This window comes from Mchenga conophoros, linkage group LG14, assembly GCF_057382185.1.
Source record: "Mchenga conophoros isolate Kocher_MC1m ecotype Shallow Benthic linkage group LG14, M_conophoros_male_GT1.1, whole genome shotgun sequence".
In the NCBI taxonomy this organism is placed as follows: Eukaryota; Metazoa; Chordata; class Actinopteri; order Cichliformes; family Cichlidae; genus Mchenga; species Mchenga conophoros.
In genome coordinates this window covers 14,018,570-14,040,644 of record NC_140539.1, presented here as the reverse complement: position 1 = coordinate 14,040,644, position 22,075 = coordinate 14,018,570, and positions in this window count along the sequence as shown.

Genomic DNA, 22,075 nt, shown 5'->3' with positions numbered 1-22,075 from the left:
GCAGTCTGAACAGTTTATGGCTGGGGTGACTGGAGTCCTTGATGATCCTCCCCGCTTTCCTCAGGCACCGCTTCCTGTAGATGTCTTGGAGGGAGGGAAGCTCACCTCCAATTATCCGTTCAGAGCACCGCACTACTCGCTGGAGAGCTTTGCAGTTGTAGGCGGTGCTGTTGCCATACCAGGTGGTGATGCATCCAGTGAGGATGCTCTCAATGGCACAGTGATAGAAGGTCCTGAGGATGCGGGGGCTCATGCCGAATCTTTTCAGTCTCCTGAGAAAGAAGAGGCGCTGCTGCGCCTTCTTCACTGTTTTGTTTGTGTGTACTGACCACGTAAGATCCTCAGCCAGGTGTACGCCAAGGAACCGGAAGCTGCTCACTCTCTCCACAGCAGCGCCGTTGATGGTGATGGGGGTGTGTACTTCTCTGCACCTCCGGAAGTCCACTATCAACTCCTTTGTCTTTGCGACGTTGAGGGTGAGATGGTTGTCTTGACACCAGTGGGTCAGGGCGCTGACCTCCTCCCTGTAAGCCGTCTCATCACCGTTGGTGATAAGACCCACCACTGTAGTGTCGTCCGCAAACTTCACAATGATGTTGGAGCTGTTAGTGGCTGTGCAGTCGTAGGTGTAGAGTGAGTACAGGAGAGGGCTCAGTACACACCCCTGTGGAGCACCAGTGTTCAGTGTTATGGGGGATGAGGTGATGCTGCCCAGTCTGTCAGACAGGAAGCTAAGGATCCAGCTGCAGAGGGAGCTGCTCAGTCCTAGATCCTGCAGTTTCCTGTCCAGCTTCGAGGGAACGATGGTATTGAATGCTGAGCTGTAATCTACAAACAGCATCCTCACATACGTGTCTCTCTTCTCCAGGTGTGACAGGGCAGTGTGTAGTGTCAGGGCTATGGCATCATCAGTGGACCTGTTGTGGCGGTATGCAAACTGTAGAGGGTCCAGTGAGTCGGGTAGTGCAGAGCAGATGAAGTCCCTGACCAGCTTCTCGAAGCATTTGCTTACGATGGGGGTCAGGGCTACAGGTCGCCAGTCGTTCAATGAGGAGATGGTGGAGGATTTGGGTACAGGGACGATGGTGGCCATTTTGAAGCAGGCTGGGACTACAGACAGAGAGAGGGAAAGGTTGAAGATGTGCGTGAACACTCCAGCCAGCTGAGCCGCGCATGACCTGAGGACGCGGCCGGGAATCCCGTCCGGACCAGTAGCTTTGCGTGCGTTCACCTTCCTGAAGCACTTCCGCACATCCTCCTCAGACACAGTGTGCGCACTGACGTCATCCGCGGTGCGCACACTGTCCGGTCTCATGGTGTTCGCTGTGTCGAATCTAGCGTAGAATACGTTTAGATCCTCACACAGAGAGGCCGTGGTCTGCGGTGTGCTGGTTTTCCCTCTAAAGTCTGTGATCGTGTTTAGTCCCTGCCACATACTCCGAGGGTTGTCAAACTGTTGTTCCACCCTGTCCCTGTACTCACGTTTGGCTGCTTTGATCGTCTTCCGGAGTTGGTAATGTGCGTGTTTGTAGTCCGATGTGTTCGCGGAGGCAAAGGCGGTGTTCCGTGCCGCCAGTGCCGCGCGAACATCTCCGTTAATCCAGGGTTTTTGATTTGGGAAGGATTTGACTGTTCTGGATGGGACGACATCTTCCACGCATTTCCTGATAAATCCACAGACTGAGTCTGTGTATTCATCAATGTCTCTGGCGGCCACGTGAAACATTTCCCAGTCCGCGTGATCAAAACAGTCCCGCAGCGCAGACTCCGATTGGTCCGTCCAACAGTGCACCGCCCTCCGGGTTGGAGCTTCCTGTTTCAGCTTCTGCCTGTAGGCGGGCAGGAGCAGGATGGAGCAGTGATCTGATTGGCCGAATGGGACGCGGGGGAGGGCTTTGTATGCATCCCGGAAAGAGGTGTAACAGTGGTCGAGTTGCCGGTTTCCACGTGTGTTGAAAAGGATGTGTTGATGGAGTTTTGGTGAGACTTTCTTCAGGTTTCCCTTATTAAAGTCTCCGGCTGTGATAAACGCTGCCTCTGGGTGTGCGGTTTCCTCGCTGCTGATCGCGCTGTACAGTTCCCTGAGTGCTCGGTCAGTGTCGGCTTGTGGGGGAATGTAAACAGCCGTAATAATCACTGCTGTAAATTCCCTCGGTAGCCAGAATGGCCGGCACTTAATCATCAGGTACTCCAGGTCCGGTGAGCAGAAGGATTTGACCGGGTGCACGTTCGCATAATCACACCAGCTGTTGTTGATCATGAAACACACACCACCGCCTCTGCTTTTCCCAGTAAGATCCTGTGACCTGTCCGCGCGGTGCACAGAGAACCCCGGCAGTTGTATTGCGGAGTCCGGTACTTTGTCCGATAGCCAGGTTTCTGTGAGGCAGATCACGCAGCAGTCCCGCATCTCTCGCTGGAATGAGATCCGTGCCCGAAGCTCGCACAGCTTGTTCTCCAGAGACTGCATATTAGCCAGTAAGAAACTGGGTAACGGTGGTCTGTAAGTGCGCCGTCTCAGTCGAACCAGAACGCCAGATCTTCTCCCTCTGCGTCGGCGTTTGCGGCCTCCAGGGCCAGAGAACAAAGGCGTCTCAGGTGAGATGAATGGGGGGTCTGCAAACGGAGCGTCCGTGTTGCAAAACTTGAACTCCGGAAAGTTATAAGAAAGACCGTCTTTTATGTCCAGTAAGGTTTGTCGGTCGTACACAAGGAGACAAGTGCTGCTCGTGAAAAAATAAAGGAAAAGTAAAATTAAACACAGAAGAAAGCCGTTGCTTGGGGGAGCTCGCGACGAGGCTGCCATACTCGGCGCCATCTTGATCACACAAAAGTCTATGGGAAACATATTTTAACTACCTACGTTTTTGGGCTCAGTCGCTAATCTTGGATCATACTGAAAAAAAAAAGTATTCGGTAAATCCTTGGTCATGTTTTTTTGTTTAAATGGAGGAATATCTGTAGTGTGAAAATCAACATTCGTTGGCTAATGAACTTTTCTCACAAGCCTTTAGCCATTGAGCATACAGTTTCACTGCCAGACCCAACTTTCTTTGTCTCACTCAGTATTTTGCAACCAAGATAGTGACATAATAAATATTAATCTTTAGAGTTTAAAATATAATTTCAGAAACCAATGGGTGACACCACGGTAGCATCATCCATCTTTTTTATTTTTATTTATTTTTTTATTAGTCCTTTATTTATCCAGGTAAAAAATCTAATTGAGATTAAAAATCTAATTTCTAAGAGAGACCCTGGCATCATGGCAACAAAAGTCAAAATACGTGTATTTTTATACTGGCTATTGTAGTCAATGCCATGTTCTGGCCCACTTTTAATCAAACTTTTTAAATTCGACCTAAACATATCATTGTCCATGTGTTGGGTTTTTGGAGGACTGCATATAAGCCTGGTTGCATAGGTTGAAAAACTATTTACACTTTAGCTAGGAAAATTCATAAACAAGCAGCATGAAGTAGAACCTTGTTTTACAAGCTTCTGTCTTGTTTAGCTTTTTGAAAAGAAACAAGTTAAAACTTACATTTTACTGTCAAACAACAGTGGAATCATGAGTAGGCTTAGAAGTCAGCTTAAATATGTTTCACAGAAGAAGACAACTGGAACCCAGTGACTCTGTTTTGGAGCTTAGAAATATGTCATTAAAATTTGTAAATGTGCCTTGATTTAATCTTCGCTTTCATGTGGGAGAAGGAAGCAATAACATTACATCAGGGAGAGAACATGCTGCAAAAAGCGCACATTGTTCTAACTGTTCAAGTTGTGAGAGCGCTGTACTCAGTATGTTTTGGAAAGCTAAATGCACAGAACAATTTGCTTACATAATGTGATATGAGTCTCCCTCATTTTCCAAGTATACTGTACAGTCAGAACTCAATTTCCAAAAAAGTTAAATAACAACAAAATGCAGTGAGTTTAAAAATCTAATAAATCCATGTTTTATTCATGATAGAACTTAGAAAATATAGCAAGTGTTTAAACGTACAAAATGTACCATTTTAGGAATTTGATGGCAAAAAGATGTGTTGGTGTTCAAAAGCCCCAATGTACCCTCACACCATCAGAGACTCGTTTTTTATAACTATATGGTGATATCAAGTTGAATGGTTCCTTTGCTCTTTAGTCCAGAGAATATTGTGTCCATGTTTTCAAAAAAGAATTTCAAATTGTGATTTGTGTTACCACAACAGATGAAATATTCAGTGTTTGCAATTTTACACCAAAGAAGCTTCAGCTCTTTCTTTTTAGTGCCACTTACCTATCCAGCCTTTTTTGCTCCGTCAGACATTGCTGAAATGTGTTGCTCCCTTCAAATTTAAAATGGAATCATATTCTTTCAGAAAATAGTAAATTTAAGGCGTTTGAAGTATTTTCTGTGTTGTTTTGCCCTATGGGTTTATGAGATTAGCAAATCTTGCAATTAGCATTGTGTTTTTATTTGGATTTTATACAGCAACCACAAACTGGGTTTTATAATGATAGCACCACTTTTTGAAGATGAAAATATTCATATTCCATTAGCTTGTGGCTACCAAGTTAAGAACCACAGTTATAGCCAATTATATAAGGTTTTGTCACACCATTGCCTTCTGGTAGTTTTGAAGCACCGCATGTAGCCATTGCTTTAGGAAGCCATTAATGTTTCCAACATGAAAGAGATGTTGTGCATGCTGCTGGAAAGGACACTTGTTTTCTTCAATGTCGTTTTTTCATCAGCACATGCAGTATGTTGTTCCAACATACCTGCTGTGAATCCAAGCTGAATTTAGCTGCCATCTATGACAAAAAAAGCAATTTACTTTCAGAGCCTTCTTTCAGACCCTACTGCCAGTGAAAAACTGATACTTAAACAACAGATGTTTGGCAAAGTCCAGGCATACTGTATTACAACAGTGAATAACAGTATAAGCGACAGACGGCTTAAAGTGGATGAGTAAAGGGAAAGACTGATTTACAAAGTCAGATAAATAATGTCACTTTTGTTGATGCCGATAAATAATATAATCCCTGTTGATGTCAGTGTGATTGGCTATAAATATAACATCCTGATGGTACAGTTTCCTGGTGCTGCTTTGCTTTGGACCTTTTAACCCCCCACAACAGCTCAATGACGCAGCTCCCTGGGAAACAAATTGCATCTCTGCTTGTCATTATCACATTGACTATGCATCAGCTGTCAACAAAGGGCCACAGTACGCATTTGCTCACACACACATACACACCCTCATCGTCTTTATTCTACTTGACTAATCTCCAAACAAAGCTGTGAATGTTAGCCTCTAAAATCCTTTCACTTTGAATTTGGTTGAAAAAAATCCCTGGAGAAGAGCTAAGAAGGACGATGCAGGCAAAGAAAGAGATGAAGAGACGAGCGCTGGCCAACTCCTACTGAGACCCTTTTGATAGATTCAGTTTGTTCGAAGAGGGTTTGGTTCATTTGAAAATATCTCCCCAAAAGACTTTGGGTATTTTCTGTTTCTATTTGTATGTGACTCTATCTTTGCTCTGTGGTGCATACTACATGCATATTGTACATGTGCACATTATTGTTGTGTTTGAACAAGATAATGGCTCCACTGTGTTTTGTGTGCGTGTGTGTGTTTGGGTAGTCCTCATTATCTGGATGTTGGAGTTCTTATTGTGTAATCTTTCTTGTATCCTTTAAAGAGCTATTAGATTACCTTGATGTTTTACAATACAGTAAATTGGGATTACTGGAATCCCGGGACTAATACGATTAAGCTTGCTTTTTCACTGTTTAAAAGTGTACATAGTGTCAGATTGTACAGCTCCCGACAAAGCAAGGGAGTCCTGGTTTCAAGCCCTCAGCATGGCAAATAAATAATTAGACCCCTGTGCTTTGGGTCCACATGTAAAAGAACTGAACTCCAAAAGGATGAACTTTATATTTGTTTACAGGTTCTACCTCTTGCTTCTACAAAAGAAGAGAAGAGAAGAGAAGAGTTGTAATTAGTGAAAGTAGGACATATGTATGAGGTGACAAGAAGTGACATTGAGCTTGGAAACAGAAAATATACAAGGAGCTTCTGAGGTTTTGCATGAAAGTTCAGATTCTGTTTCTGTCATCTTCAGCCTAATTAAGTATGTGTGTCACATTGTGAAAGACGTGGGCTGAACTTTATTTCCATACCTGCTTGAGTTTTACAGACATTTTTTTCTGTAGGATAATTGTCTTCACAGATTTGGTTCTGATGAGGTTTTATCGGCCAGCATAAGCACGGGAACTCTGTGTGGCTGTCTTGGCTTTCTTTAAGAACAGGAATAGGCTGGTTTACACACTCATAGAAACTGTACACACTGTAAAGCTGTATATTGGCTTGACTCAGCTGTTCCTGAAACCAGTCTTTATAAAGACACTGGCCTTATTGATTCACATGCATTCTGTAGGCTGATGAATACCAATCCACTGAGGAAACTGTTCAGGTGCTGTTTATTTTCTGAATGTGTTCTGTTACACATGCTACACTTACTGGCTTTGTGCTTTGCCCTTTATTTCTATCTTTTCTCCTATGTCCTCCACTTTCTTTTCTTTTTCCCTCCCTTTTTACTTCTTTTCCTTATCTCTCTGCTCTCTGTTTTCTTTTTCGCTAATCTGCCCCTCCCCACCTGTCAACTCTGGCATTGTTAAACTGCACGTATACTAATGTGAATAATAAAATCAATACATAAATAAAGAAAAGAAAGGACTAACAAGAGAAGCTTATAGAGAGTTTATAGAGTTCCTCTTGGCAAAGCAAATGTGTTTGGCACAACAGTGCATTCAGATCATGATTCTGCTCACTAACGCTGCCAGGCACAGCAGGTTTAAAAAAATAATAAATAAATAAAACACAAGTGGCAGCCGTTTGCTATAAACCAGCTTTAAAGGTTGTCAGTCAGTCATGGGTGTCAGACTGATGGTCAGCGCTCTTGCAGGCTGACAAAATCCATGCTGGATGTGCCAGCCCAGTGCTGTCACCTAATATTGCATCATTCCATGACATAGCCTACACTCTGCAGTCACAATCACCATGCACAACAGCGTGCCAGTATAATGAAGCCAATGGGGACAAGTGCAACAAGTGGTTTAGCTAGGCCTGCTAATGTTCCTTGGTGTCACAGACATCTGCTCCTAGAGTTGACAGGACTCACATGGATCACTTACTTGACACTCATAGGTTACAGAGCCTGGCCAGTGAACTGGAGCTACGGTGTATGGTGAGAGAATTTTAGAGTGTACCCTTGGCTGCGACTGTGATAGTTCAGTCATTGAACCCTTTGTTTTTGTTATCTTTTTTTTTCAACTGCAGGACCCACATTAACAAACTTGAGTTTGTACTTATGGGAGGGAGTGCTACAGCCCAAGCAGGCCTGCATGTTGTGTGGGTGTGTTCTGTGTCTCTGTTGAACTCAGACACTGTTTTCCATGAGGAGCCAGTGTGCACCTGGCCCCACTCTGCAATCAGCAAACAAAGGCTACTTGGTCGGTTTGTGTGTGAACAAGCCCTGAGAGTGGAGAACTGTGGTGATGTGCTTTGAGTTTCCGTGCTTCAGACTAGTGGTGCTGCTAGTGAGCAGTTTGGGTTTGATGACAGCAGAAATATTTTTATTTTATTTAACCTCTTCCCTTTCAGGATATCTTTGTTTGCTGTTACAGTTGCATTGCAGTCTCTTTATGCTTGGTCATTTGTAATAAAAGCCTATTATTATCATTGTTACAAAATTCTCAGCTTTTTTTTCTTTTCCTAGTTCTTACTGTTGTTGCTCCCCCCATCTCCTAGCCCTTTTTGGGGATGGGGGGGTTTCTTTCTTTTGTACCATGAGTTCAGACGCGCAAGGAAGTGTAGAAGTTAGCGCTGCCTCACCGTAAGAAAGTTCAAACATTATGATTGGTGGAGGCCTTTGCCATGGGAATTTTGTGAACATAGAGGGAAATCTTGTGTGCAACCATGCCATCCCACCGCCATAAATAAAAGAAAGCTTAATAGCCTCTCATTTATCAAATGAAATATGTATAACAGTTAAAGTACTTTCCTCTGCACACAAGATAAAGCCTGTGTGCACATTCACATTGTGAACACCATATCTATATATCTACCTCTCTATCTATCTATCTATCTATCTATCTATCTATCTATCTATCTATCTATCTATCTATCTATCTATCTATCTATCTATCTATCTATCTATCTATCTATCTATCTGTACATATATGTGTGTATATATACATATATATGTAGAGAGAGAGAGTCAACGCTTTTATTCATCCTAAAGGTGTTCAGGTTACTATTGTAGGCCAGTCAAGTTCTTTCACAGTAAACTCATTTATTTTTTACAACTCAGTCAGCCATATTGAGCTGTCACACACCAAGTCAACATTTTATTTTTTAAAGATTTTTTTAAGTTATTCACTTCAGTAGGATTTTTTTCCCTATTTTTATGTTAATGCTTAAATTCAAAGTCAATATGTGCAGTAGTGATGATTGTGCTATGTATAGATAGATAACTTGGATGCTTTAATCAAACTTCAAAGTGACATGGTTTTCGCCTCTAGGTGACACCAACAAATTATAATACATCTGTTTCTGACCCCCTGACAAACTGAAATTTTGCTAACCCCTTTAATAAACTAAAATCTTTGAAGTACAAAGCAACATGACGGCTTGAAAACAGTCATTTTTTAGCCATCTACAAAAAAACATGTGAAATAATTTACAATTGTTTCTTTTGAAGTAGATGACCACATGAACGTGTTAAATAACTCAATTAGATTGCAGGTGTGAGTCTAAACCTTTGATTTTTTCCTGTATTTACCCCCTGCAGTCCGTCAGACCTGCTGTGCAACCTTATACTCCCCCAAGCCATTGCACTTGTTTAGAGGAGTGTTAACTTATTGTAATGTGAAATTTAAGGAATTCAAATAAAAGCCTAACTTTCTTTAAAAATGTCAATGTGAAAACAGTATTACAACTGCTATTCTTACCTTTTGAAGGTTCAGTTTTAATGATCTGCTTTTAACTCCATGCAATTTAAGTATCTAATGACTATAATTTAAAAACTAAAATTAAAGAATGGTTTAAAATTGAAAAAGATTTAAAGTTAAAAAAATCCACCTCCATTTGGTTGGATGAAACAGCATTTTTAAATTGGTTCTGGAACTATTATAGCGCTACAACTAAATTGTAATTTTGGGCACTAAATCCCACACTTGCCTAGATATCTACAGTAAATGACTGGACGTAGTCCTAGCATTTACAAAACCTCTTTAGGTGTATTACAGCACAACTGCTGGATTGAATTAGGAGGGTTCCGAGATTTGTATCAGAAGCTAATTGAGATACATTGATTATCTTGTGACAATGTCAGTCATAGTGTCCATGTAAACATACTGGAAGTAGGAGAGATCATTATAAATATGAGAAGGGCATCACTAAAATGTCAAGGTTTGAAAGTGTTTGCATTCAGCAGTGGCAAGGACCACCAGCATATTGGACATAACTTTCTGAATTGTTAACTATGTGAATAAATGTAATAATTACTGGAGTCTCAGTAAACTCAATTAATTTCAATTCAAGTTCATTTCAATGAACATTCAGGTAAAGACCCTACAGTATTCTGGAGAAAACAATCAAATGACCCAAATGTTACTAGTTTCTATGATTTATCTACTTAGTCACTGAGGATAGAATAAGGACATCACAGTAATCATGATCAGTGTTGGTCAAGTTACTTGAAAAAAGTAATCGGTAACTAATTACTGATTACTTCCCCAAAAAAGTAATGCCGTTACATTACTGATTACTTATTTTCAATAGTAATTAATTACTTAGTTACTTATTTACTTTTTAAAAACACGATTTACAACCTGGTGATAAAGCAATAGATCTTTCAGCCCAATTCTACTTGTTCTGCATAATCCATCATACAAAGTGTAATCAAATGGAAAAGTCTCTTTTTAAAACTTGTTTTATTAGTTTTAATCTTTTAAAAAATGTAATTATATGCAACATTCTCTGACTGGAAGAAATTTGTTTAACATTTAAACCTATTTTCTGCACATTCCAGTGGAATGTGCAGAAAATAGGTTTAAATGTTAAACAAATGATTCCAGGAATGATTCCAGCACATAAAATAAAAAAATTTTTTGTGTTTACACTCACTCTTTCAAATAGATGCAAGTAAAACACAGCAGAAAATAAATAAAATCAAAGACTAGCAGTACTGTTGCTCTATTTTCACCTGTAAAGCAGGAGCGGGGTAGGTGGAGGTTTGCCCTGGTGCAGGTGTGCCGCAGCGGTCAGTTGAAAAATCCACGAGTTTCTCTGTGAATTTCCCATTAGGTCGTAGCGCACTCGGTGCTTGTTTGGAAGTTTAGGGGTTTTTTGCTGTAAAAAGAAGTTTTCTTCCCACGCACAGCGGACACTAATGTTTTTGTCACTTTTTATGGAATCAAACTCAAAGTAAGGTCAGTACTTCCACACTTTAAACGCTGCACGCTCATACTCTCTCCCGCACTCCATATATGATCCATGGTTGATCTGCACACAGCTGTTGTCACGAACGTCGCACTCGCTTACGTCACTGTCATGAGATATTCTCGCAAAAAAAATCACGGTTTTAGTAACGCAGTATCGCAGTGTTCCTACGGGAAAGTAACGGCAATCTAATTACCGTTTTTGCAATAGTAATCCCTAACTTTACTCGTTACTTGAAAAAAGTAATCGGATTACAGTAACGCGTTACTGCCCATCTCTGATCATGATGGCATGAAAATTCACCACTTTACCTTTATGAAGGACAGATTCACCTTTCTCCAACTGCAAGACAGTAAGTGCCACAAACTGATCCCAATGACACGATCATAAGAATTTATTGTGATGTTTTACTTCACTTAAAAGGCGTCTACAGTGTCAGCCAAAGCCACTTCAAACTCAGCAGTTAACCGCAATTTGAACTCTTGAAGACAACAAGTCAATAAATCTGCAAAGACATGTTCAGTGAAGGAAACTGGCAGCTGTACTTTTTGTCACCTTGACAGATGAATGACACGTCTCCTTGTTATCCCTCTGAACGTCTTTTACTTTTATCAGCTTCGTACCTCTATCTTATCCCCTGTACCTCTGTTGTCAATTGTCTTTATTTCCGTCTCTTGCACCGAGTCTCACTCGTATTCTACATCTAACTCTAATGAATTCTTCCTGGTACATTTAATTTTTTTTTATTCCCAGCTGCCCTCTTTTTATTCCTCTTGATATCTTCTTTGTGTTTTTGTCGTCACATCTGTTTGGTTAGTTGAGGACGTGGTACAGCGTCGTGTCTCAGGCCACTGGAGGACTTTTAGAAGTCAGCAAGAGAGAGTCTACGGCGGTCCCCTGGGTTCCTGTGTGCGCGCACACACACAAGCAAATTCACACAAATTCAATCACACACCAGTGTTAAGCTCTCAAATTCCCCTCAAAGAGTCTCACTCCCACAAGGCCACAGAGAGAAAAACAAAGAGATGGAATGTTTTCTCTATCCTCCCCTTTCCATCTCTTTCTCTCCTACTCTGGCTACAGTCTTCAGTCGTTCTCTGCAGTGCAGTACAAACATGCAGAGTGATCAAAGAGTCTGGGGGTGTCAGAATCGAGGGACAAAATGGACGTGTGTAGAAGACAAGATAAGAAAAGAAGTTGGGGGAACACAGCTGTCAATCAGACATTCAGTCAAACTCCGTGGAGTTTCTATCCCAGTGGCACACCTGCGGACTTCTGAGCTTACCTGCATGACCATCAGTGTATTAAAGTTGCTACAGTTGTTACCTTTGCTTTGTTTCAAGGTCCATGCTTTGTTCTTTGTTTGTAATTGAATTAAAAAAAAATCTTGAGATAATTAATTAATTAACCTTATTACCATGGTAAAGGGAATGAAGCCACTTTTCCCTGTGTCACTGAAGCACAGGTCTATTTGTGCGAAGATAATCTACTGTTAGTATGTGAATCTAGTTGTGTTTACCTTCAAGCCCAACCTTTCGTGAAGTCAAATGAAAAGTATCCATTCATCCATTTTCTTATCTGCTTTTCTAACTTGGGGTCACAAGGAGACTGGAGGTTATCTCAACTGTTTCAGTGTGAAGGATGGGGTACACCCTGGACAGGTTACCAGTAGCTCCCAGGGCTGACATAGAAGGGCAGATAACATCACATGCTCACACCCACAGCTACGGCCAATTTAGAATCACCATTTAATCTAACAAGCATGTCTTTAGGATGACTACAACTTTATACCCTCAGTAGAAAGTGTCTTTTTTTCCCCTATTTTTAAATATAGCTTAAATGCTGCTACTGGAGATTAATAACCTCAAGAAAATGTGTACGTGTAGGTTTGCTTAGGGGAAAAAATAATAATAATACGGCAATAGTTTTAGTCCCGATGGTTGCTGTGTGAACCGTGGAGTCACAGCGCCCTCTTCTGGATCCAGCTGAAAATAGATGGACACGGTTGAGACGTTCACTGCATTTGTGTATACTCAACTACAGGCAATGCAAAGATCTGGAAGAGTCATACTTATTTTTAACCAAAGACAATTTTATTTTGATCAGCCTTTAATAATTGGAGATAATTACAATAAGTCTGATAAAAATGTAGGGTTTTTTTGCAACATTTAAGACACAAAAATAATTCTAATAAAAATAAAATGTTAAATTAATACAAAAATGTATTTTTATCCCTATTGTTTTACACGACTAACTGTATTTCAATTAATAACCCTGGTCCTTTTTTCTCTGTCTCCCCCATCTTTTTAGGCTGCAGACAGGAAGGCTCTGTCAATTCAGTGGGAATAAGTAGACTGATAAAATCCCAGTGTCTCTGTAGTATGCACTGAGTTTATTAAAAATAGCATTTAAGGTAAAATAGCTTGGGTGTTTAGGGTTGGGTTTTATCTGTTTATTATAGTTTTAAAATGAATGGTTTAAAAGAGATTTACCAGTTATGTTCCAAAAAATTTATTCTGTTCATCTGGACGTAGTGTTTTCAGTGGGAAAAACACTCTACAAATTTTCACCTTTGCAAATAAATGTGACACAAACTAAAACATATAGATTGTATCATGGTTTAATTTACATTGCATACTTACACCTGTCCTGGGGATCAGGTGTTGGGTTACCTGAAGAAAGGTCAGACTTTTAGTGGAGATGAAACGCAGGCTGGGTTTGCTCATCCATCCAGAATTGTGTGATTCAAAACTAATAATAAATATACATGTAAGTGTCTTCTCTCTTTCTCTCTCTTTTTGAGCAGGTTCATACATTTCATTGCATTATAGGGTAATTTGAAAACGTTAACACTACATTAATCCCAGTTATCCATTAGTGAGCTACCCATGTGCAAAATCACTGGTAGGAGAATTAAAAATTGGAGTTTATGCCTCTGTAATGTTATTTACACATATCTAGGGAGGAATTTCACTGGAGCAGCTCAAGAAATACATTTATTATTGACAAATAAACACCCAAGGCTAAATATCTATGGGTTATGTTTTTCTTTTTCCAGATTCTGATTGTCAGTTTGCCTGCAAGGGTGAAAAGTTTCAGTGTGTTCTTTTGTCACAAGGGAAAGAAATAACTTTTGAACTTACAGCTACCTTACCTGTTTAGCAATTTTTAACTGGTTTCAAAGGTGAAAGTGAGAGTAAAGGAGCCTGTGTGTGTGTGCGTGCGTGCGTGTGTGTGTGTGTGTGTGTGTGTGTGTGTGTGTGTGTGTGTGTGTGTGTGTGTGTGTGTCATATGGTCGTGTGGTACTAACAAAACCTTGGAGAAAAAACTATGGTAGATGCAGTTTTGTTCTTGGGGAAAGTGTGCTGAGTGCAGCTGCAAGTATAGCTTTTGTCAAAAACAAATTCATTGTAAGTGTACAATATACTTTACTTGCCTGCTTTTGTGCCAGAACATTAACATGCATCGATTATAGTGCTTGTTTACTTGTATTATTTATTTCAGTCCTGTGAAAAAAAGTGGATGAATTTCATTTTTAAGACCTAAAAATATTTACTCTGCATACTTTACCAACATCTGAGACTGTTTAGTCTAGTACCTCCACAGATCCCTACCTTTGATGTACATAACACCAGCAACAGCCAGGACAGTGGGGATGCACTCTTGTACAATATCGCTGCTGCCTAGCAACAAAAGGCCTCTCTTTATAGCAGCATTTCTTCTCACTGCAGACAGAAAGAGAGAGAAACAGAAAAGAAAAAACAATAATTTCTTTTACAATTCTGTTTGTTGCTTTAATAGCTTTAGTTTCAAAGGCTCTTTATTTTTTGTAGCTCTGTAAACAAATGTTTGCTACCAATCAATATTGTATGCAACATTTTTCATTCTTCTCTCAAGTATATGAACAGATACTCATGTACGTGTATTCTCGTAAAACCTGAAATACCGATTCAACTTCCTTACACAAGAAAAAGTGAACAAATAAATGTTCCAAAATGTACTTATTGTTTAAAAATAAAAATGGTTATTTGGGGGACATTCCTTCCAGCTATTTTGTGCAAAGCCAACTGAACCTTGTGCCATATTAATATGATAATAAAATATTAATACAAGGGAATACAAACTTTAATTCAACATAAATTCTAATGTATTTCTTCAGCTTCAACGCAAGCATGAAAATAAATAAATAAATAAGAAACAAAACTAGCTTTATTTGATTTTTCCTGCATTGTAAATGTGACTGCACATCCAAACGGAACAATATACAGCAGTCAGGGCTTCAACCAGTAATGCTAACTTACACCATGAGGCCAACTTCTTGAATTTGAGACGTGGTGAAATCCTAAGACTGGCTGAGGTAGTGCAGCATGGGGAAAACAATCACTCAGAATAAATCATAATCATTTCTGTTGTGAGGTCCAGTAGACTTGTTTGTTTATTTAGCCATAACAGCTCAATAACATCTGCCTATCATGGCCGATTTCCCAAAACTAGACAGTATAAAGCCAGTGTTAATGTAACTGTTTATGTTTACTAAGATCCCCAACAACTGCAGCAATGCAGCAGCTATTCTTCCTTCTTCCTGGCGTTGCAACTCTTTACATTTTAACAATGCATTATAAGACAGACACACATATACAGTGCAACTAAACATATACACAACACAAAACTGCTCCATATAACACAAATTAGGCCTCTTATCAGGATAAGCACTGATAATACAACATTTAAAAAACATAAGACTAATGTACTGTCATTACTACAGCACACACGCCCATTTTTCAAATTCATATTACCATTTTTAACACCGGTCAAAAGTCAGACCAAATAAATATTGTTTTAGAAGTTTCTTGTATTATCTGTATTGGTAAAGTCCATTCTTCCATAGCCCTGTACAAAACTGTTCTTTTGATTGAACTGGTTCTTGCTTTGGGTAATAAAAATATTTTTCCTGTAGTCTGTCTAGTACAGTATTCCTTTCTGTTGATACTTCAATTCAATATTTTATACAACGTGATGGTGCCTTTGTAACAATAATATTTCTAATAAATACAATTTAAAAAATAAGCAATCTATATTTAACAATTAACCAATTAAGATATTTATGCACAATATTTGTGTTATATCCACAACAAAGGATCATTTGTACTGCTTTATTTTGTGCCATTTGCAATTTCATAATCTGCTCCATTGTACTATCAGACCATACTAATAATCAACATTAGACAATCAAAGACCTTACATGGCATTTAACTACTGAAATACTCTTATTTTAGCAACAAAATTATTAATGTGCTCTGTCCAGAACACTTTACTGTCTAAAGTTACACCCAGGATCCTGGTCTCACGGACTTGGTTAGCAGGTGCACCATTAATAGAAACCTGCAAAACTGGATTCTTACTAATAGAATGGTTAGAGCCAATTTCCATGCTACTAGTCTTAGATACATTCAAAATCTATTTATTATCCACTATCAATTTAACTATTAATTGGATCTATCTTTAACTATTTTTTAAATGCCATATATGTATATATATATATATATATATATATATATATATATATATATATATATATATATATATATATATATATTAGGGGTGCAACGATACACAAAATTCACGGTTCGGTTCGATTCGATACTTTGGTGTCACGGTTCGATATTTTTTCGATACAAAAAAATGTTCATGCCTTTTTAATTTGTCATTTATTAAAATTATAAATATATATTTTAACTCAAAAGTACAGTTTTTAAATTTAACCCTAACCCTTGTGCGTGTTTTTTATTTTGACAGCGAATGCGCACCTGCGGACCACTTATGTGCAGCCCTGGTTATTTAGCTCGTCATATTGCAGCCACAGAAATTATTTTGTCCATGAAACCATAAAGCTGCACTTTCTTTTTGCCTTATAGTCTGATTTGTCATAACTTCTCCGTTTTGTGGTAAGCTTTTCTTTGGCTGTCACTTCTTCACCCTGACCTGTCTTATTTGGCTCAGCAGAACTGAAATGCTTTTACACGCACTCACATAAGCTCAGCGATTCTCTGCACGATCAACCTCTCACATGTTTAAGCTTGCTGCGGGAGATTTCACTTGTCATGTTTGCATAGTAAGCTAACGATTAATAAGACGATGTCAGAGGAATTGGTGCACAAATTATCATCACTCACAGATCAGTGCTGTCGCTCTCTATACACAGTTCGCACATTGCAAAGTGAAAGCAAAAAAACAAGCGCAAATTCAAACGCGATTTCAATATGTCACATATTGACAGTGGCTCACCGATGCCAATGACATAATTACCCAGCTACATTTCTGAAAGAATGCAAAAGCATTGACATATATTTTTCCTTCCTACAATAGCCCGACGGGCAGGGAAGAGATAGATTTTGGTAGCCCGACTGGAAAAATCGCTAGCCCCAGGACGTCGGGCTAGCGATATTGCAAGCCCTGTATCTGATTGAGGAATCACTCATCTTTGGAAAAGAGAGTTTATTACAGAGAAATGTCTCTTTCCAAAATAAAAGCTATACTATCCGCTTCTTCTGGGCTATATTCTCATGTGCTAACAGCTGTCTAAATGACTCGGCTAAAGTTAGTAGCATGCTTGCTTTTTTTTGTCTGCTTCCACTTGTCTTTGCACTACGATGATGTCGGCGTAAATGTGCAGTCATATTCGTTGTGTTCCCGCTAGTGCTTTCAGGTTAATCTCGTTGAAATTACCTTAACGCCACAACACGGCAAATCTCCGTTAACGAGCTACCGCCGATCACTCCGTGCATGGGGCTAGACGGCCAACACGTTAACGAGCTAACTGCGCTAACACACTAGTTCACACCAATGTAATTGAGCATTGCATGGCACATTCAACATACTGTTTTACTTTAGTCCATGACTCGCTTACCTTCAGGGTCATACGTCACATGAAAACCAAAATAATTCCAAACGCCAGATCTGAATGACGTTCAATTTGCCTGTTGCAAGGAGAGCTTAACTTCTGTCTCGCTAGCTTGCCCTGCGCTCTTCCTTCTGACTATGCTGTCTGTGTTGAGCGCTCAGTGGATCTGCGCTGGACAGTGCAGCCTAGGCGGAGTAGTCGAACACAGATTCACTGAGCGCTCAACACAGACAGCATCGTCAGAAGGAAAATTGATAAAATAAATTACAAATGTTGTATTGTTCGATACATATGCGTACCGAACCGAAAGCACTGTATCGAACGGTTCAATATCGATACGAATATCGTTGCACCCCTAATATATATATATATATATATATATATATATATATATATATATATATATATGCCTTATTGAGGACAAATGGCATGTCATTTGAAAAAAATTGTACAAAAGAGTGGTCCAAGATAACTTTCTTGGGGTACTCCACAATCTACAACACTAATGTCTGAATATGGTCCATGTTTCCATACACATAGGGAGAGACAACCATTCGCACCTATGGACAATTTAGAGTTACCAATTAACCTATCCATGGCTCCATGGCTCCATGGCTTTGGACTGTGGGAGGAAACTAGAGTCCTGGAGAGAACCCACACAAACACATGGAGTACATGCAAACTCCACACAGAAAGACCCCGGCCTGATGGTGGAATAGAACTCAGGATCTTCTTGCTGTGATGCAACAGTGCTAACCACCGTATGCTAACCACCGTGCTGCCCATTAAGGACAACACCGTAACAAATCCATAACATTCTAATTTCTTCAATAGTATTTCATGATTGATTATATCAAAAGCAGCTGTAAAAGCCAGCACTACCGCTCCAACTGTGTTCTTCTCTTCTGTACACCTTAACCAATCATTACTCATTTGAGTTAAGGCAGTAGCTAAAGAATACCCTTTTCTATAAGCATCCTGATATTCACTAATTAAATATTCACACTGAAAAAAACATTTATCTGCTCATAATTCTTTCAGTAATCCTTAATAAAACGGGTAATAAACTTATTGGATGACTATTAGACCCACAAAAATGTCATTTACTATTTTCTCGCAGAGGAAAAAAAATACTTCTTACTGCAATTTTCCATGCTTGGCATTCTTTCAGTAAAACTTATCATACATTTATGATATGACAAATGGCCAGAGCAGTCGGATTAGCAGTACTTTAAGCAGTGTCATGTCAATCCAGTCAATACACAGAGGTTTGTTTTACATCTTTTTAACATATTGTCTGTTGTACTTATATTTACTAGGTTAAAGTTTCTCTTTCCTTTTAGGATTTTCTTTTTAATTAGATATAATACCCGCGTGTCTGTTCTAGGCATATTAATTTTTTTCAGATTATTTAACTTAATTAGAAAATATTCATTGAAATGATTTGCAATATCATTTGGCTTAGATAAAAACTGACCTCCTGTCTCTATATATATCTTTTATGTTTTTGACAATTAAATCCTTTAATATATTCCATATTCTTTTAATCATATTTTTCATCTTTAATCTTATTTTCATAAAATAATTTCCTTTTCTTTCTATTTAACCCAGTAAAAAAAATCCTTAATTTAATATATACCTGCCAATCTGATTCATAACCAGATTTGCTGGCTGTTAATTTTCTACCATATGCTCCTTCTCTGTCAAACCAGTACATTTTCTTATCGGTGCATGCTTTTCCACCACCTGCATAAATAATATAACACTTCAAACTTTGCCAACGGATTTTCAGGGTGTATTTCGGATAAAACTTCTGACCATCATATTTTCTTTAGCAATTTTCAAGATAGATTTTTTCACTACATATCTTTGGATCCTCACTATCATTACTCTACATCCAAATTTTGTTTTCTGATCCAATTCTGTGGGCAAATTCCACGAAATTCTACGTTTTGTCCCTAAACAACTCATTAAAGAGAGACACCATGAAGTCGTTGGTAGTCTAAACACACATAAATTGAATTTGCTGCTGTGGCTTTTCAAACTTTCAGCCTTTTCTCTCAACTCTTTATTCTCTTTCATGAGTAACTGTTTTGATTTCTCCAACGTATGTTCGCGATCCTTCATGTTTGAGAGAGTTTGTTCTACTTATAAGTTTCTTCTTGCATTCACTCAAATCCTCCTTCATAGAATTAAGCTGGGGCTGTAGTTTTGTCAGTTGCAGTATTTACTTCCTCTCTTATTATATAGCAGATTGATACTAACATTTCTCGCTGCTTCTCACATAAAGAAAATCTCACTTCATGTTTGTTCCTCTTAGTGCTACCTACACCATGAGTACAACTTGTGAACATTTGCACCACAGTATACTGAAAAAATGATACATAAATGATACACATTTTATGTGCAATGAGCACCAGTGGTGGATACATCAACAGGATTATTATGAATGTGTCACTGTTTCCTCCATGTTTGAACTGTTTTGATATCCAGAAGGCACAATGTATTCAAATAATCTACCCCCCCCCCCCCCCCCCCAAAAAAAAAAATTGTCCTTAAGTACAGTAGCAAAATATCTATACTTCTGATTAAGAGTTAATACAGTGGATAATACTCAGTGCTTAGGCTGCAAAATGCAAAGGATCTCTTAACATAACATCTTAACATCTCCTAATATAGTTTAACAAGGACTTTGAAGAAGATCTGTGTGAGTTTTATACTACACCTTTCTATGCATCGCCACTTTATTGTGCTTTGAAAGACTGCATTGACCCTGGAGATATGTTTCCGTAGGCAGTTTGACCCTGGTAGGTTTTTTCAAGGCAAATGGGTAAAGGGCCAGTCTTAAACAAGAAAACCTCTGTAAAATTCCAATATATATTTCCCAAGATTATGTTATCAGTGTACCAGCTCGGAGCTAGGCCCAGGAAGAGTCCTCAAAGGACAGTGCCTGGTGGCTGTGCCTTAGCATATAACTCAGCCCAAAAGAACCTCAACCCTTCTCTCCTTTGGCCCCACCAACTGCAGGGGGGTTCTGTGCCATGTGGATAGGGTAGTGATCTACTTCATCAGGGTGGCCTACAGTCTTCATTGGATCACTTTGCAAGCAAGTGTGAAGCAGCAACAATGAGAATCAGCATCTCTAAGAGTGAAGCTGAAACAGCTGAAAACATTGCAGCAAAATGTTGAGGAAAAGCACTGAGTTTTTTAAATGGATTAACAATGAGGTGGAGTTGTTGCTGCGATTAACACAAAAGTACAAAGTTGGCAAAGCGAGTGAGAGTTAAAGAACTTGAAGAAAAGCTATCTGAAGCATGTACAAACTGATATTAATCTTTAATAGGGCTGTCAAAATTGGGAGCAAACAAAACAACTGCTGTATAATGCCCTCCGCTATCTTAGTTTAATTGGTCACTTCACTGCATCACATGACTAAAATGTGTCATCGTTTTCAAAAAGTCTCAGTTTTCGCTGTCCACACTGTGACACGAAAGCAGCGTTTTCAAATGTATGCGTTTTCGAGTGTTTTCAAAATGCTGCGTTTTCCTTGAGCGAAAACACCGTCTCAGTGTGTATGAAAGGCCACACAGAGAAAAAGATGCGTTTTCAAACGAAAATGCATTAGTGTGGACGTAGCCTTACACTCAAAAAAAGAAAATTGGGTGGTTGTTACATTTACAAAAGTCTAACTTGTCATTTGAACAAAATAATTTCATGTTTCTATGGTGAATGCAATTAAATAATGTTGGATCTGCATGAAATTCAAAAACTTAATTTGTTCTTGTTCAGATGACATGATACAATCTAGGAAGAGCGGTTAGTTGCCTGCACTCACGAAATTCACAAGATCACACGAGATTTCAAATCACAGGAAAATCACTGGGGTTATAAGAGGCAGATAACCATAGCAAAATATATGCTGTTGCTATTTATTGTGGTTTAAACTGTCAAGGACAAAAACATAGAGACAATTCTGCATGAAGCATAGCTTTCATACTTTTTTATGTTTGGATTGAATAATCATCTTATTGCCCACCTTCTTTGAGTCAATCAGCCATCACTCTGCGTGGTTTAAATCTGTGCTTAGACTCTCATTAGTGAAACCTCATCCAAGTCACTCAGAGCTCCATTTAAGCCCCAATTGTCCCACCACCAATGTCCAGGCTCTTTGGTTCTGCCATGATGGGTCGTCAGACAAACAGACATTTCTATGTGTTTTAATGTGTTTTACCCCCAACATTCCAGACTTTTTCTTCAGCCTAATGCATCTCTTTAGCACCAGCAGCACCACCGCAGCGTAAACCATTAACTTACATTAATTCTGTTGAATTAATGTAAGTGATTGATTTACTGTCAGATGGTGCTGGAGTATGTACACAAGCTGCTCTTCAGATTATCTTCTGAAGCAACATCCAACATCGTGTAAACAATAAAGTCTGGAAATGGCCCGTAAGTATATGGCCTCAATTGAGGCTTTCTACAAAAGTGCTTTCTACAAGTCTCACTCACCCAATCACATATCTATGCCTAAGTACATTCTAACATTCACACACACACACACACACACACACACACACACACACACACACACACACACACACACACACACACACACACACACAAGTAACTGGGGGAGTAACTGATGAAAAAGTAACTGATGAATTGAGTAATCTGGCAA